Below are 15,190 nucleotides of genomic sequence, written 5' to 3'. Positions count from 1 at the left end.
GTTGGTTGAACTTAATTCATCAAGTTTTTACAGCAAGGTAATTTTTTTTTTGTGATGGTGTTTAGTAACCGTGAGTGAGGAGGGAACACAGTGGATATAAGACCCTGCTGTACATTGAAATGTTGCGCAGAGGGTTCAGACTGTCTGTGCTCCAAATGGCATAGACCAGCTGTCTTGTCTGTCCTAATCCCAACACATCAACACAAGGGCTGTCATTTTAACGTGTTAATTAGATTAATTAAGTACACCGCAAATTCAGGCGTTATAAAAATTAATGCAGATTAATCTGGTACCCGGGGGAGGTTCAAAGACGCACTTATTTTCAAATATCTGGCATTTACAAAACGTTTGTCCAATTCAAAAGCTGTAAAAAAAGAGTTGTTCTCGTCAGATTCTCAATTTTCTGACGGCCCCTGAATGTATCACACGTGACGTCAGCAACATGCTTTAAACCGGGGGAAGAGAGGATTTTTGTGAGACTGCAGTCCACATCTCGTTTATTCACACGTCCTTTTTTGAAAATCTGCAGAAAATCAACCGTTTGCTCTAGCTCAATTCTGTAAAAAACAGATAATTCTACACTCTTTACTGCATCGAACAAGCACTGAGTGATCGATATATGTCCTGTATTTAAATCTAAAGAATTCTTTGAAAATTTCCTTTTATCTTTCTGGTGTCATGTTTCAGCTTGGGGCTGCTCTGTGTAGTGAAGTTAGGTAGTTTGTGAAATTTCTTTCCAGAGGACCAAAATTTTCACTGAATGTCATGATACTGGTGGCTTTATCCAAGACTTATTTCAGGCAAATCAGGCAAAGGACAAAGGTGTGGGGGAAAAGATCTTGATCCTTTGATGAAACTGGAAAATGAATTGAAAATGCAATTTCATTGTCCTTTGTTGCAATGACAAATAAAGTTATATTCTATTCTAATAAATAATAATAATAATAATAATAATAATAATAATAATAATAATAAACGAGATTATATTTAACTCAACATGTTTTTAAAAACAAAAACAAACAACAACAACAACACAAAAACAATCCTGGGCCCACACTAAAAGAGGTAAACTCTGCAAAAAGAACTAAAGCTGCAACCTAACAAGCAAAATTAAACTTAAGTGATTGGGGGTTAAATTAACCAAGGACTAGTCTGACATAAACACAAGGGGGAAACAAAGGTGACAAAAAAAACTATATATCCCACAAACTCATAAAAACACCATAAAATTATCCAGACAAACTATTAAACAAAAATGAACTGTCTTCATTAACTGATAAAAAGTGAAAAAAAATGTTTTCAGTGGAAACTCTGAGGAACATGTGACGTCAGGGTTTCCTCTGAAAAAGCAGGCTCACTCTTTTCGTGGCAACAGTGGCTGCAGCGTTTCAGAAAAAAAATCCACTCTGGAGGATGCTTTTAAAAGTTTACATTTTAGACGGCGAAAATGCTGTTTCTGTGTCAAAGAGAGTTTGAATTGAGCAAAAGTGTCTTCGTCATAACAAAGACACCAAAAAAGTGAGGTATTACTTGGAAACCCTTACTGCAAACTGAATCATGTTGTAAAAAATTAAACCTTGCAACAGCTTGGTAACTAAATCAGAAAAAAAGCTGCCAATGCAACAAAAGGGATTTCAAAGTGTCAAAAAAAAATCTGAAATGAAACTGCTGTGTTAAAAATACAAACATGAGGCCTCCACAACTTAACTTAACTTAAAAACCATGAAGAGGTTATTAGGTATACTGAGTAAAACTGTTAGTGCTCCCCTTGGTGACCAGCTGCAGTAAAGAGCTTAAGGCCGCCCTTGACGTGGGTCAAGCTAGAAAACAGGATAGACTACGACTTTAACATGCGTTTTTATATGTATTTCTAAGACGGACATGGGGTGAAATTTTTATGTCATACTGTTCTTGAAACTTGTTAAATATGGTTGACCTCATCTCTACACGCAGTCAGGTGACACTACAGTGGTTAAGCTGTTACATTATGGGAGGAGGTAGAGATGGTTCAGCAGTGAAAGCCCTGTTCTTTTAAACCCCTGCAAAGAATCATTTAAAATAAAGCTGTATACATTCATTTCCTCCGTTTAAAGATACTGTTTAATTGGACTGCAGCGCCACCTTTTGGAGTCTCAGGCAAACTGTGACGAAGACATGGCTCTTAACAAGGCGTGTGTTTGTTTTGAAAATGAATGAAGATCTGGGGGGGGTTCCATGAAGCTGGCTTAGCTCAAAGCCTGGCTTATTTCAGTTAGCCTCGCTAACTTTAGTGAGAGTTTGGTTCCACAAGCAAGGCTAAGTGCTAGCATGGCTAAGAGCTAGCATGGCTTGGTAACCATGGTAAATTAGCCAGCGCAACAAGCCTGGTCCCGGGCAGACTCAGAGAAGGTCCGACGAACTTCTGAGGCCTGAACCACACGTATATAGATATATTCCTAAACGTCCATTTTTCTGTCCAATTGGGCCTCTCAAACACACGAACACGGCGATTTCACCCACATAAATGGAGATTTTTAAAAACTGATAAAAAAGTGAAGAAATAAAAAAATATCCGGTTGAGTGGATCTGCGGAGCGGTGTTAAACGGTGCTGGTGTTGACGCGATGACGTCAAGTGCCTAGCAACAAGTCACTGGCTGTTTCCCAAAGCCCAGGTACCTTGCCTTGCCTTGCCTTTGAAGGCAGTGCCTCCGAAGCCACTTCCTTCCAATCCATGGCAAGTGTCCTGCCTCTGCTTAAAGAAGATGCTAATGGAACAGCCTACAAAGGCATATTTTGGGAGGAGCTCAGATGGCTACAAATATTGTCATAGCTTGCCACTTTTCTACACTTTTTGCTTTTTTATTGTTACATCATTGACACTCTGCAGGTGCAGCTTCTCAGTAATTATAGTTACGTGAGTGACACAAAAAAGAGTTAAGAGGTGGACATGGTATAAGTTGTTATTTTCAGAGGTGTATTTTGTTACTTACATTTAGATTGGAATTTACCATGCGCCTCCTCTGGTGCGTCTTTTCCTTCCATTTTTTTTCCTTTTTCGTAGATTCACGCGTTGCATGTTGGGTATTTATGGCCATGGCAAGGCAGCGAAGGATACACCTGTGTATCCTTGGTCAATTAGCCGCATGCTAACCAAACGGAGGACATATGCCTCCGGAGGACATGAACATTGGAACAGCACTTGAGCAGGGACTGATGATGTGGATGCCTGCCCACGCCCACCCCACGCCCACATCAGACCAATGCAAGGCAAGGTACCTTGGCTTTGGGAAACAGCCACTGCCTGTTTTCGAATTCGCATACTATACTAGCAGTGCCTACTGATTCGACCAAAATGCAGTATGCAGTATGCAGTATGCAGTATGCAGTATGCAGTATGCGAACAAATGTCAGAGTTGTAGTATGAGAAAAACACCCGGATGACGTACTGAATCGGGAAAAATCCACAGTATGCATCGGACCAGTCTGCTTCGCATGCTGTTACCCACAATGCAACGCGCCTGGTCCCATATCAGAAGTGAAAATGGCAGAGAGCGGAGCAACAACAACCGGAGTAGCAGAGGAATATAAATTTAAGAGCCATTTCACACACATTTTTTATCTTTAAATCCTCATCATCTCCACCACTGAAAGTTAATATAAAATGCTCTCTCTGGCAATATATTTGCAGATAAGTTACTTGTGGTTTGTTTATTTTGTACATTTTCAATAAAGTTTTTTGGGGAAAAAAAGTCAGTCGTAGCCAACTTCCGTTTTCTTTGAACTGAAGACCAGCGTAGCATACTACAAAAATTAACCCAACTGAACAGTCATACTACATACTGCTTATGAAAGTAGTATGTAGGTAGGGCTGGAAGCCAGATACGATCTGGCCTCCCACATATTTTTTTTAATGATGCATCAACCAGTAAGCGATGAGCCTTGCTTCAACCTGATTGGTTAATACGGGCTGTTTGTTTTTCTAAGGGAGGCAAAGTGAAGCGGGCCTCCGAGCTGACTGACAGGGCAGAGGGCATGAGACACGTAGTGTAATACACAATGAGAGCTTGACAGGAGGGTGCTGTTTTGCTTCTCACGCTCAGCCAAAGCAGAAGTGCGCCAATGTAGTGTTTTGACAAGGAAATGACAATATAAAATACATTGTGGTTAAGCTTGTCTATGGGCTATTTTTTTTCTTTCTTGCAATATTTTTTGGGGAAGCCAGGCTTCCCTTGGCCTCTGTGAAAAACCGCCACTGATCAACGGTCTGCAGTGTTGTAGCTCCACCTTCTGAGAGCAGATCGGTTCAGTCTGGCACCCATATGGAAGGGTCCCAAAAAAAGTAAGCCGGCTCGTCTCGGTTTTTAGGGATCCGTCCAGGGATAAGTCAGTGGAAAGGCCGCCAAATGCGTGCCGTACCGAGACGAACCGAACCAATCTGCTTGGTGGAAACGCAGCTAATGATGTTCTTGTTCGAAAACACAAGTTGAGACCTCTTGGGAACTTTTCTGACACCTCCTGCTTAAAACCCAAAAAGTCAGGAGGATCATGAGGCCCCGCTTTCACGGTCTGTATCCAACCTGAAAATCAAGATCAAGCAAGCTTTTGGCCTTCAGCTCCACGGAAGGTTTCCGTCCTCCCTGAGCTCACCTTAGGACACCTGCCTTATCCTTTGACAGGTGTACCGCCCCTGCGGTGTCAGCGTCAAGGGGGGGCATTCGGGGGCTGTGCCCCCCCAGTAGATTGACTGTGCCCCCCCAGTTTACAAGGGGGAGCCTCGTGAAAAAAAATAAAATAAAATTAAAGTTCTAGAATTCATGTTTCTTGTAATATTTAAAAAAAATGGTTCAAAAAATGTGTATTTAAAAGGGAATAAAAACAAAAGGAGAAAATAATGTTGATCGATTGTCTAGTTAGGGGAGGTGCTGATTGGTCCGGACATGACCCCTGACCAGGTCAGGGGTCATGTCATAATGAATGACACATAATGAATCTCACAGGGTCACCAGTAGTTCAGACTGAGTTTGAGGTCGCGAGAGAGTTTTTCAGTCAGCAGAAAAGAGCACAAAATGAAGAAAACTGGACGATCCAGTACGTTCTATCTAAATATCACGCACATCTGGCCACAATGCTGAGCGTGCTGACTGCTCTAAAACATGCCCTTACATTCGAAGCCTCCACCGCCATGTGTGAGAATTCATTCTCCACACTAAGAAACATCTTCTCTGATAACAGACGTGTGATGCTCCACTGGAGAAAGGCCCAGCTGGTTCAGCTTTCCTTTGAAAGAGACTTAATGTACTACGGAGTGGAAGGACACCGTTCTGAGGAGGTTTAGCAGCAACACTCACTGCCTCCAGCTGTTTTAGAGGTACAGCTATCTTTAAAGTTACTGTTTGGGTTTCATTGTTTATGTAAACATTTTGTGTTTAATTGCTTTAATATTGGTGCGCGGCGCTGGAGCGCATAGTTGTGTGCACACCAGAGGGAGAGAAGAGAGAGAGATGCGTGACTTTCAGCTGTGGTTTAGTGCCTTCTTGTGGGCGTAAATTTGGACTTTGGACAATGTGTTTATCAATTCTTGATGTGTGTTTTAACGGCAAACATAGACATAGATATACAGAATAAATCCAGTCATGAGCAAGACTTTGTGCCCTCCTGCTGTTGTTTTGATGCCCCCCCCCCCCTTGAATTTTGTCTGAAGCCGACCCTGCACCCCTGTCATACTAGACTGGAGTAACCAGGAATCAAGACATGTCAGATACTAGACTGTCTGTTCCTAATGCAGGTAAGTCAGTGGCTGAGTGGTTAGAGTGAAGGACACAGGTGTTTTACAGCGTGGGTTCGATCCCACCAGTGCTAACTATTTGAAAATATCTGATTTTATTTCTTCTGTCACCCTCAAAGTACACAAATTGTCTTATGATATAAAAGGTGACAACAGCCACGATTTTCCATATAAATACCTTCCTTTTACCAGCAGCTCATTCTGGTCATGATGATAATGTAAATGTGATTCCAAATGGTGAGATACTTTTGTGTCTTCCCCCTTATTTAAATATAGAGCGCTGTATCACTATCATCTCTGATAAAAAAATAACATCTCATCTATACATGTTTTTTTCTTCTGTTTCAGTCAGTGTTTGATTAAACATTAACACATGTACCTCGTACACGCGCTTAGCCGCAGCTTAGATCAGCCTGGCTTGAATAAGCACCTCTAAAAATCAGCTGAGCCTCGTCAGTGCAACGACTTGCAGCTAAGATTGAAGTGGCCGCTTATTCAAGCCACGCTTATCGGTGATAGCCCAGCCTTTTTTAGCCAGCTTCTTGAAATACCCCCCAGACCTTCTTTTTACCTCTACTTTTCTTTGTTCAAGACAACTTCTTACCAGATACAACGCTATAATAAAGTATTACTCAACAGTTACATAACGCTGTTGTTTGAAATGTGACAACAAACAAACTTTATCAGTTTGTACCGTAGTTTAGAAGCCGGCTGTATATTTAGCTCGACTCACAGCCTGGTGCTCTGAGCTAACATAACCTCACTCTTCTCTCAAGTTTGAACAGAGCAGAATAACTGGATACCAAACCTAAAAGTAATGATAACACATCAATCTGTTTAAGAATTCACTTATTTTATTTTATCTTATTTTAAATTCAAGTTGGACCCATGGAGGAGACAAGCTTTATGACCTCAACTGAAGCCTGACAATAGAGGGAACTCAAAAGTTTTTGGCTTCACTCTAGGGGGCTGCTGTGTTCTCCACTGTTTGAAATGGTATGAATATATTTTTTTCTTTTAAATTTCTTTTGAAGCTCTTTATTTTTCCAGCCAACCTGTCAGACTTTAGCGATTCTTTCAAAGCACTGGATTTATGCAGCTGATGACGCAAGTCCCTGAGTCTTACTGTTTATCATCACATCATTTACTGCAAACTAGTCACAGCAGCAAACAGGATACACTGTGACCTGTTTTTATGCACATGTTCCATTAATAAAATATCTCTTACAACACGTTTGTGGCTCACCTGACTTCTGCCGTCAACACCGCACATCAAAATGGATCATCCATCAAAGTGTTTGTATATTTATTTCTCCAAAAGCAAATGTACAGTATAAAACTGAGAATATTCTTTGTCAGCAATAAAAAAAGAAGAAATCAGGTCATGTTTCAAAGTTGTATTTAAATAGTTGTGCAGTGCAGTAATACATCACAGGTGCCAAGTAGAGCCCAGAGTGTGTCCTGAAATGCAAACACTGGACTTCAAAACACAGTAAATTAAGAAACCAGACAAACAGTAGTATTCAAGAGGTTGCATGCAAACTCAAACTGATTGTTAACATGTCACTCCATGAAAAAAAAAACTTCTTAAGTAGCGTGTAAGGCGGCTGATTGTTTACTTGAGCAAATGTCAGTGTGGTCACAAGTGACTGCATGTTTGCCTTTGTCTTCTTCTACCACAGGCTGAGCCTCAGCCACGGCAAGTGTGAAATGTCATCACACCTTTAAGCTGTATGGAAGTGTCACGTGTGTGTGTGTGTGTGTGTGTGTGTGTTTGGTGGTTGGTGGAAGGGGGGGCCAGTCAGAACAACTCAGAAAGAAAGGGGGTCCAGCGTGGGGAGGAAACTGTTTTGAGATGAGTGGTCGCAAGAGAACGGAAACTGGGACCCCAGTTACAAGAAAAACAAGATCAGCACATTCAGATTCACGGCATCTGAAAGAGAGCAGGAAGGACAGGACTAAAGAGGCTGACATATTTCATCTGACCACATGCATTTAGCCAGACATGCAACAAAAGCATGTTTAAAAGCAGGTTAAGAACACGGGGCCATCAGTTCCGTCTGCAAAGTGAGACAGTTTGAATGTTTTTGAACCTAACGAACAGGAGCAGATCCAGAGGGTTCGCTAAGGGTAACATCGGCCTTTCTTTATATCTGATCCTTGTATCTAAAGACTTAGTTAAAATTTAATAATTTGAAACCAAAGACTGCCTAATGGATGAAAAATGCTTGACCTGCCTCTGATCACGTAAATATTTCTGCACATTAACTATCACTCCATTATGAGTATGCAGCACATTGTTGTCTGTGTGTATGCACATGTGAGGCTTGAGGCTGGAAGAGTTGTGGCTTCACATTTTCATCTACTCTTCTGTTTCATTCATGCTCCATTTTGCACAACTTCAGAAAACTGATTGTGCAGCTGCAACAGTGTCAGTACCTGTGGTGTATTTGGCACAGGAAACACCAGATGATAAGGTACAAAAACACTGCTGACTGTGTCAGAGATAACATGCTGACACAGGTGAAACACCCCAATGATAAAAATACAAACAAACAGACGTTTCCATTTAGATTGTGACACCTCATGCAGAGACAGCGTGTCCAGAGAGCACAGTAACAGATCTGCAGATCCACAGGTGTTAATACAAAGTGAAGCAGTTATTTACAGGTTCCCCCTCCCCCCAAAACAGCTGCAAGAGCGGAAACTGTGACATTCAGCACCAACTCTTAGAGATAGGTTGATTTTTTTTTTTTGTTTGATACAGTTTAACAATAGATTAAATTAAGTTTTCTGTGAAATAACACCTTTTTCAGAGTAATATTTTTAAATTTCATTTTCTAGGATTATTAACTATATTACAGTTTATTTCTTCAGCTATAACCACTGACTTAAAGATAAATGACACATCCACTACTTCCTGTTGAACAAAAGTGAAGCCAGCATTGACATGGATTCATATCTAACCAAACCACACATTAAACTTGTTGATTAAACACCTGTTTCCACCAAGCGGTTTAGATCAGACCATCCCGCTTTTTGGTACCCTACTGTTGGTGTGTCAGACATACTGATTCACCACCAAAAGGTGGAGCTACAACACTGCAGTCTGTAGATTGATCAAAAGAATGGTCACTTCCTGTGCGACAGCTGCTGAATTCCTCCTGGCAGCACACAGTCTTCTCTGGAAAAAAAAAAAAAAGCTTGATTGTTCTTTGTAACAAAGAGTCACATGACAATCACAAAGAAGACGAATCACTGGATGTCTTCCATCGTTGCTCTTTGTTTACTGTGTAGCGGGGTACACTGTCATGCTGCTTAAGCTTCACGCTACTGTGTAACTGACGTGGCTATCGGCATTTGGCTTACACTGCCTACTAAGAAGGGCACAGTTGGCTGTGGAAACAGAGGCTGTATTCAGACCAGAAAAGTCCTTTGGTCCACTTGTTTGGTCCGGACCAAGAGCAGACTTTATTTTTTTCCTTTGGTGCGGTTCGTATTCAGATTGTACTTTTTGCAAGTGGACTATATTCTGAAAACAGATCAACGTGTGTGACGATCAGTGCTCTCATTGGACAGCACTGACAAAGGCGGCACACAGAATACAGACCTGGAAATGGAGGTAAACGTGTGTTTTTGCTCTTATTAGAGCTGCAAATCATTTTCAGTTTCAAGAGCAGCTCCTTCAAAGAAGGCTCAACAACACTGTTTCAAATTTTGGAACAGCGAAGACGAATGCACGCAGCAAGGAGACGCTATGCTGTGTGTGTCCTGACCCACAACATGCTAGCAACAGCGTGGCTAAACAGAAGACTGAGGATCAGGTATGAACCAAAGACGGTTAGGTAACGGTGGCTTTATAGGCCCAAAAGGTGCATGTATCCTGTAGTTAGTTCGGATGGACCTTGGTTTGTATTCAGACCTGCACCGGAGAACCACGAACCGCACCAGAGTTCGTTTAAAGCGGACCAAACAGTCCAGGTCTGAATACGCCCAGAAAAGGGAAAACAGGATCAGAATTTATTGATCCAACCGTACTGATCCATACCAGACTGCTTAGTAGAAACGGGGCTTAAGATTCCTCAGCTGGGTCAACTTTTGTCCTCAGAGCTATCACATCATTGTATCTTCACTTTCAACACAGAGTAACCAATAAAAACTAAAGCTGTTTTGAAAAACCAAATTGCATAAATTATCAGGATAAGAACTAAATTAATGACAGAAAATCTGTTTGAGAAAACTTTTTTGGACATGTTTTTAATTTCATGCTGTGTTCTTTTTGACCTGTAAACTTAAAAAAAATATGGATTATCACATATATTTTCCATCATTTGCCTCATAAGGCTTCCGTACTTTTTGGTACCAGCTACAGAATGTTTAAAAGTTTAAAAGCATTTCCATAATTTTTTCTCTTTTATCTGATTTTTCTTTTCTCCTTGTGGTTGACTTTGAGACTTAAGCAACACAGATGGTTTGCTGGTGACAGGATGTTCATACGGCCTGAGCAGCAAAGGTCAACCTCACAAGTACGTGTTTCACAGAGAAAAACGCAACCTTTGAGCACAAATGACTGCACGGGATGTCAGATGATAAGCACTTCACAGAGATATATGTAAAGAAGACTTATTTATTTATTTAAAATAATTTTCTTGATCTTCTTTAGAGGCATATTTTGTCAGTAGATTATCTATAGATGATAAGCTATAAGCAAAAAATCTGATTTTTACAGCAAAATTAAACATGTACACACCCTGCACAAACTGTATGGCCTTAATTTTGTTAAAGACTCATTTAAATTTATGAGGTTTGCCAATATAAAGATATGGCTGACTAGACTGTCAGGTGTGCATTACTGTCTGCAGTGAGGCTACATGTCCACCTCTTCACTTTCCTCAGACTTGAAAACAAAGGTAGGTTGAGTTTATCATCTCCAATATGACAATGATGGGCTTTAAAACTCTGTATCAGAAACAAATGGGTTACATTATTAAGACTACATCCATATATCATGTTAGTCAACAGCAGGGGTCTGCAACCTTTACTATCAAAGGAGCCATTTTACCCCATCTCACCTGGATTAAAGTCATTCCAGGGCCACAAAATCTACTTTACCTTCATAATAAAGACAACATGGTGAATAAATTCTAAACATAGAAAAATATAATGATAATTACCTAAAATAGATTTTTTAAAATTTATAACATGCTCAACTTATCATTTTTTGTTTTTTGCTTATTTCTCACCAAATATCAGCCTTTTGTCTCAAGCTTGCACATCAGCAGTTCAATATCCATCCGCACAGAATTAAAACCTCTAATTTTATTCAGATCTGTCTTTTTGTATATTAAGTTTTCTTCCCAGGGCTGTAAAACTTGAGCTTAGCCACAGGTGCATGGAAAGATGGTGGGCTGTTGATGTTGTAGAAGGTGAAGTAGAGCGGTGCCAGGCTTGAATCAAAGATGTGATGTATATTCAGTTCAACAAAATATAAAATCATGATTTTATTTACTATCACTTTAGTTAATCATGGATACTCTCTGTAAGAAAATTAAATTCTTGATTTCGATAATATTTTTCCAAGCTACAAGGAGCCACTGCAAAGGAGTCAAAGAGCCACATGAAGCTCCAGAGCCACAGGTTGCAGGCTCCTGTGTACAGGTATCTTCCATGATGAATTTATTATTAATCTTGTTGATTTCCCTGCATGTTCTCACCAATGTGATCTTATTGTCTGATATTATAGCTGTAAGTTTTGCCTTTCTCTTCATTAAATGTATTAGACAGTCCAATTTTATGAATATACACACAGGGGCGTATTTAGTCGTTTGGGGGCCCAAGGCAAACCCAGTCAATGGGGCCCTCCATGTCCTTGTAACTCATCTTCCTCAGAGCTAGACTGGCCTTCCCTGGGTCCACTGTCTCTTTCAGAGAATCATGGCATGAGACAGTGCTAATCTTGTACATGGTAACTTAACGCAAATAAATGCATTTCCTCAAGTTCTGTACTTTAGTTTGATTTTGAAAAAAGTGAATACATAATTTAGTCCACTTTGTCCTGGATTTGAAATCTTTTATGGTCAATTGACAGCTTATTTGTCCCACAGTGGGGAATTTACAGAGTAACAGTAACAAACAAGAAAGTATGAAGTGAAAAACATTACAATAGGTAAATATTGAAAAAAATAATGTAGTAAAGAAAAAATATGTAAATATCAAGCACAACATAAAACTGGAAAAAATGTACTGAAAGAGGTGATATTTACAGTTACCATACTTTTTGGTACTATTATTTTAAAGTTAATGTATTTTTATTTGACCCCCTGTCAAGTGAGTTATGTATCCAAAAAAAAGAGAGATTTTAAACAATAATGTTTATCACCAACTCAAAAAGTTTGATTTTGAGAAAATGATCCTGTTTCCTGGGTTAGATAAAGTCCTTAAAATCCTAAAAGTCTTATATGTTTATCGCAGATCTCAGAGCAACATTGTTTTTATTTCCAACTTGGTTGAAAATAAGAAAAAAATGGGGAAAAAAGGGTTTTTTACCACTTTCTTCCTGAATCAAATTTTCAGATGTGTTGTAACATGGAATAGCCCATTGAATAAGAAGGGAGGGGTATTACTCAAAACCATCATTAAAGATTAAGCCTTTTGATGTACTATGAAGCATGTGAAGTAATATTTCGAAAAAAGAAATGCTTTTAATTGAAGAGAACTTCATAAATCAGTTTTTAAGAGATGCTTTGGGGCCCCCTGGGAATCTTGGGGCCCCAGGCAACTGCCTGTGTTTTCCCAATTGTAGCTTCGCCCCTGTGCACACAACATGATTCATGTTGTACTGTGCAAACACCTTACAGTGCCTCCTTAAAATGTGGAACATGTGCCAGTGTTACGAGTTGTAATAGATTCACAAGTTTCCTTGTGGAGATGTTTTTTCTCCTGCTTCAATTTTGCTGATAGTGGACACACACTCTCTCCCGCTGATCTGAATCTGGGACACACACAGTCTTTATTATACATCAGGCTGAGTTTTCCTGAGCATGAATGTTAAAAACGTCTGAGGCTGCTGCTGTACAGATCTGATGGTAAGTCTTAGCACAGCATACTTTGAGATGACTGAAATTTGACCTACATAGACACGCTTTTCCACACAGAGAGAATTAAACAGACGGAGGCCGTCTTAGCCATGAGCCTGCCTCACAAGGCAAAGTAGCTTTAATAACTTGATGTATGCATGCAGAAAGAGCCTGAACTGCTCACACATTAGCATGATTCAGAGTTAATCTTTTCTGTGAGAGGAGCTCATGAGCTCAATCCCAGGAGTCATACTGTGTAGTTGCACACTGTTTGTAGGCACCACTGTCTACTAAATCTGGTTCCCAGAGACAACGAGGCTCTGAATCAGCACTTCATGATTATTATCATCTTTCTGCAGAAGGTTTCTGGTTCCTGCTGGTGTGCACTCAGTCGTGTCTCCTGGTGTTGACATTTGGAAGATGTCAAAAAGAGGAAACCTTTGGTACAAATTTTCAATATGGCCTCAAACCTGAATGTGTTAGTTACTTAATTCTGATCATTCATAGCCCCTTGTTCTTGCAGCTCAAGGCTTGAACTTGAGCGGAGCACCAAAAGCTCAGTTTAATGTTGTTTGCTGCATAAATGAATCATTATGAGTCAATAAAAACATTTTCACATGAACAGCTTGAGTTGATTAGTTCCAGGCTGCTTACTGGGTGTTACATGGGAAAATGTACAGAGTGGGTGCTTAGGCAAATTAGAATACCAACAGGGTGAGACAAGACCCCTGCTCACCCTTTCAGGACTTTACTTCACATTACCACAAGTTCCCTTTGCTTTATCTTTCACTTACTCAGCACAGGGTGAAGTGTTTTACAGTTTTTCTCCATAGGTTTGGCTCATTTCTCCTCATTTGGCAAAAACAGTCTTACAGCTCAATACCACACCATGGTTCACCTGCAAAAGCTCATAGCTCTCCATAAACACTTCACTCACAAGTCAAAATGACATTCCTTTCTCATTCTAACAGTCAGTGCCACTAAATTGCATGGTCCCTATGGCTTTGTATACACAGTGCAGCTCAAGACGTTTGGATGTTTTGTCACTATGGCAGAGGACAACTGAAATATCCCTCATGTTCACCTCTCTGTCTTAGCCCAGTCCTCCACTGACAAAGGTTACCAGGGTCTTTCGGGGGACTTTCTGGGCCCTGTCAAGAATGGGCCCCTAGAACCCCCCCTAAATTTAAAAAAACAAAAATGAAAACAAACAAACAAACAAAAAAGGATTTTATGGTAAGAACAGTCTCCAAGGTTTGACATCTCAAATTGCACTCATACTGCCAAGGAAATTGTAACCATTATTATTCATAAACAAAGTATCTTCCATGCATCAAAGTAACAACACAACAAATACAACATAATAAACTGTAACACAGGGGGCTCTAATTTCGTAAACCAGGCGCAAGCGCAGGCGCATCTTCCCTGCGCCGGCCTTCTCTGCGAGGACAGGGCGTGACCGGCGCACTTTGCAAGTTTCCTGCAGTGCCAAGAGAGGCGCAGTCAAGGCGCAGAGGAGCGCGTCCATGCCCCCCTCCGCGCAAATGGCAGAGAGGGAGGAGAAAAGCCGTGAGTGGGTTTAACACAGCCGAGCGCTGTTTTCACCAATCAAATGAGCGCCTCTCCTCGCCTTTAAATGCGCTGCAACCAAGAGAATGGACAGCGGGCACATCGGCGACGCGTCACCTTGTGGGCCAGATGTTATCTCTTCCTTTGTCATTAATAGGAGTAGAAAATGAAGAGACAGTTACACAGCTGGCTTATCCATTCAGAATACTTTTGATCCACCTGCACTCCTGGTTTGTCATCGCCAAGCAGAACCTTTGGTGATATACTGTATACTCTCCCGGTGTCTCCACCTCATCCTCCTTACGATAATGTACTCCATCTTTTTAGATCACGTTAAAAATAAAGACTAAAACAGAGAAATATGGGAAATCAGGGGTAAATCCTGAGTGACATACATTTACTTTGTCTCTTTTTTCTTTGTCTTTTCTCTCCCTCTTTTCTTTGAATTAAATGAAATAAGAGAACCAGATATATACTCAGTATCAGATGTTAAGGCTGTTTATTGTTTAATTGTAAGATGTGCATCAAACTTCCAGCTGCCGTCAGGTTAACTTTCCATTATGACAAACGGCTTTAATCTGACATCAGATGTGACGGGACAGTTAATAAAGATACAAATGTATATGTTGGTTCAGACGGTTACAGTAAATAGTGATTGCTGTGATTGTTTATTGCATTAAAATGTGCCTGACACTCTGGAAACCTGCCTCTGAGGCTTTGTTGACGTGAGCGCACATGTGCCCCTGTCACCAAATTACAGCTGCGTGGGGTGCACTCCGC

This window comes from Halichoeres trimaculatus, unplaced genomic scaffold, assembly GCF_033239565.1.
Source record: "Halichoeres trimaculatus isolate MK-OKI-2021-1 unplaced genomic scaffold, fHalTri1.1 fHalTri1_scaffold_20, whole genome shotgun sequence".
Classification (NCBI taxonomy): domain Eukaryota; kingdom Metazoa; phylum Chordata; class Actinopteri; order Labriformes; family Labridae; genus Halichoeres; species Halichoeres trimaculatus.
The sequence above is the reverse complement of the archived record's forward strand: the minus strand, read 5'-3'. Positions refer to the sequence as shown.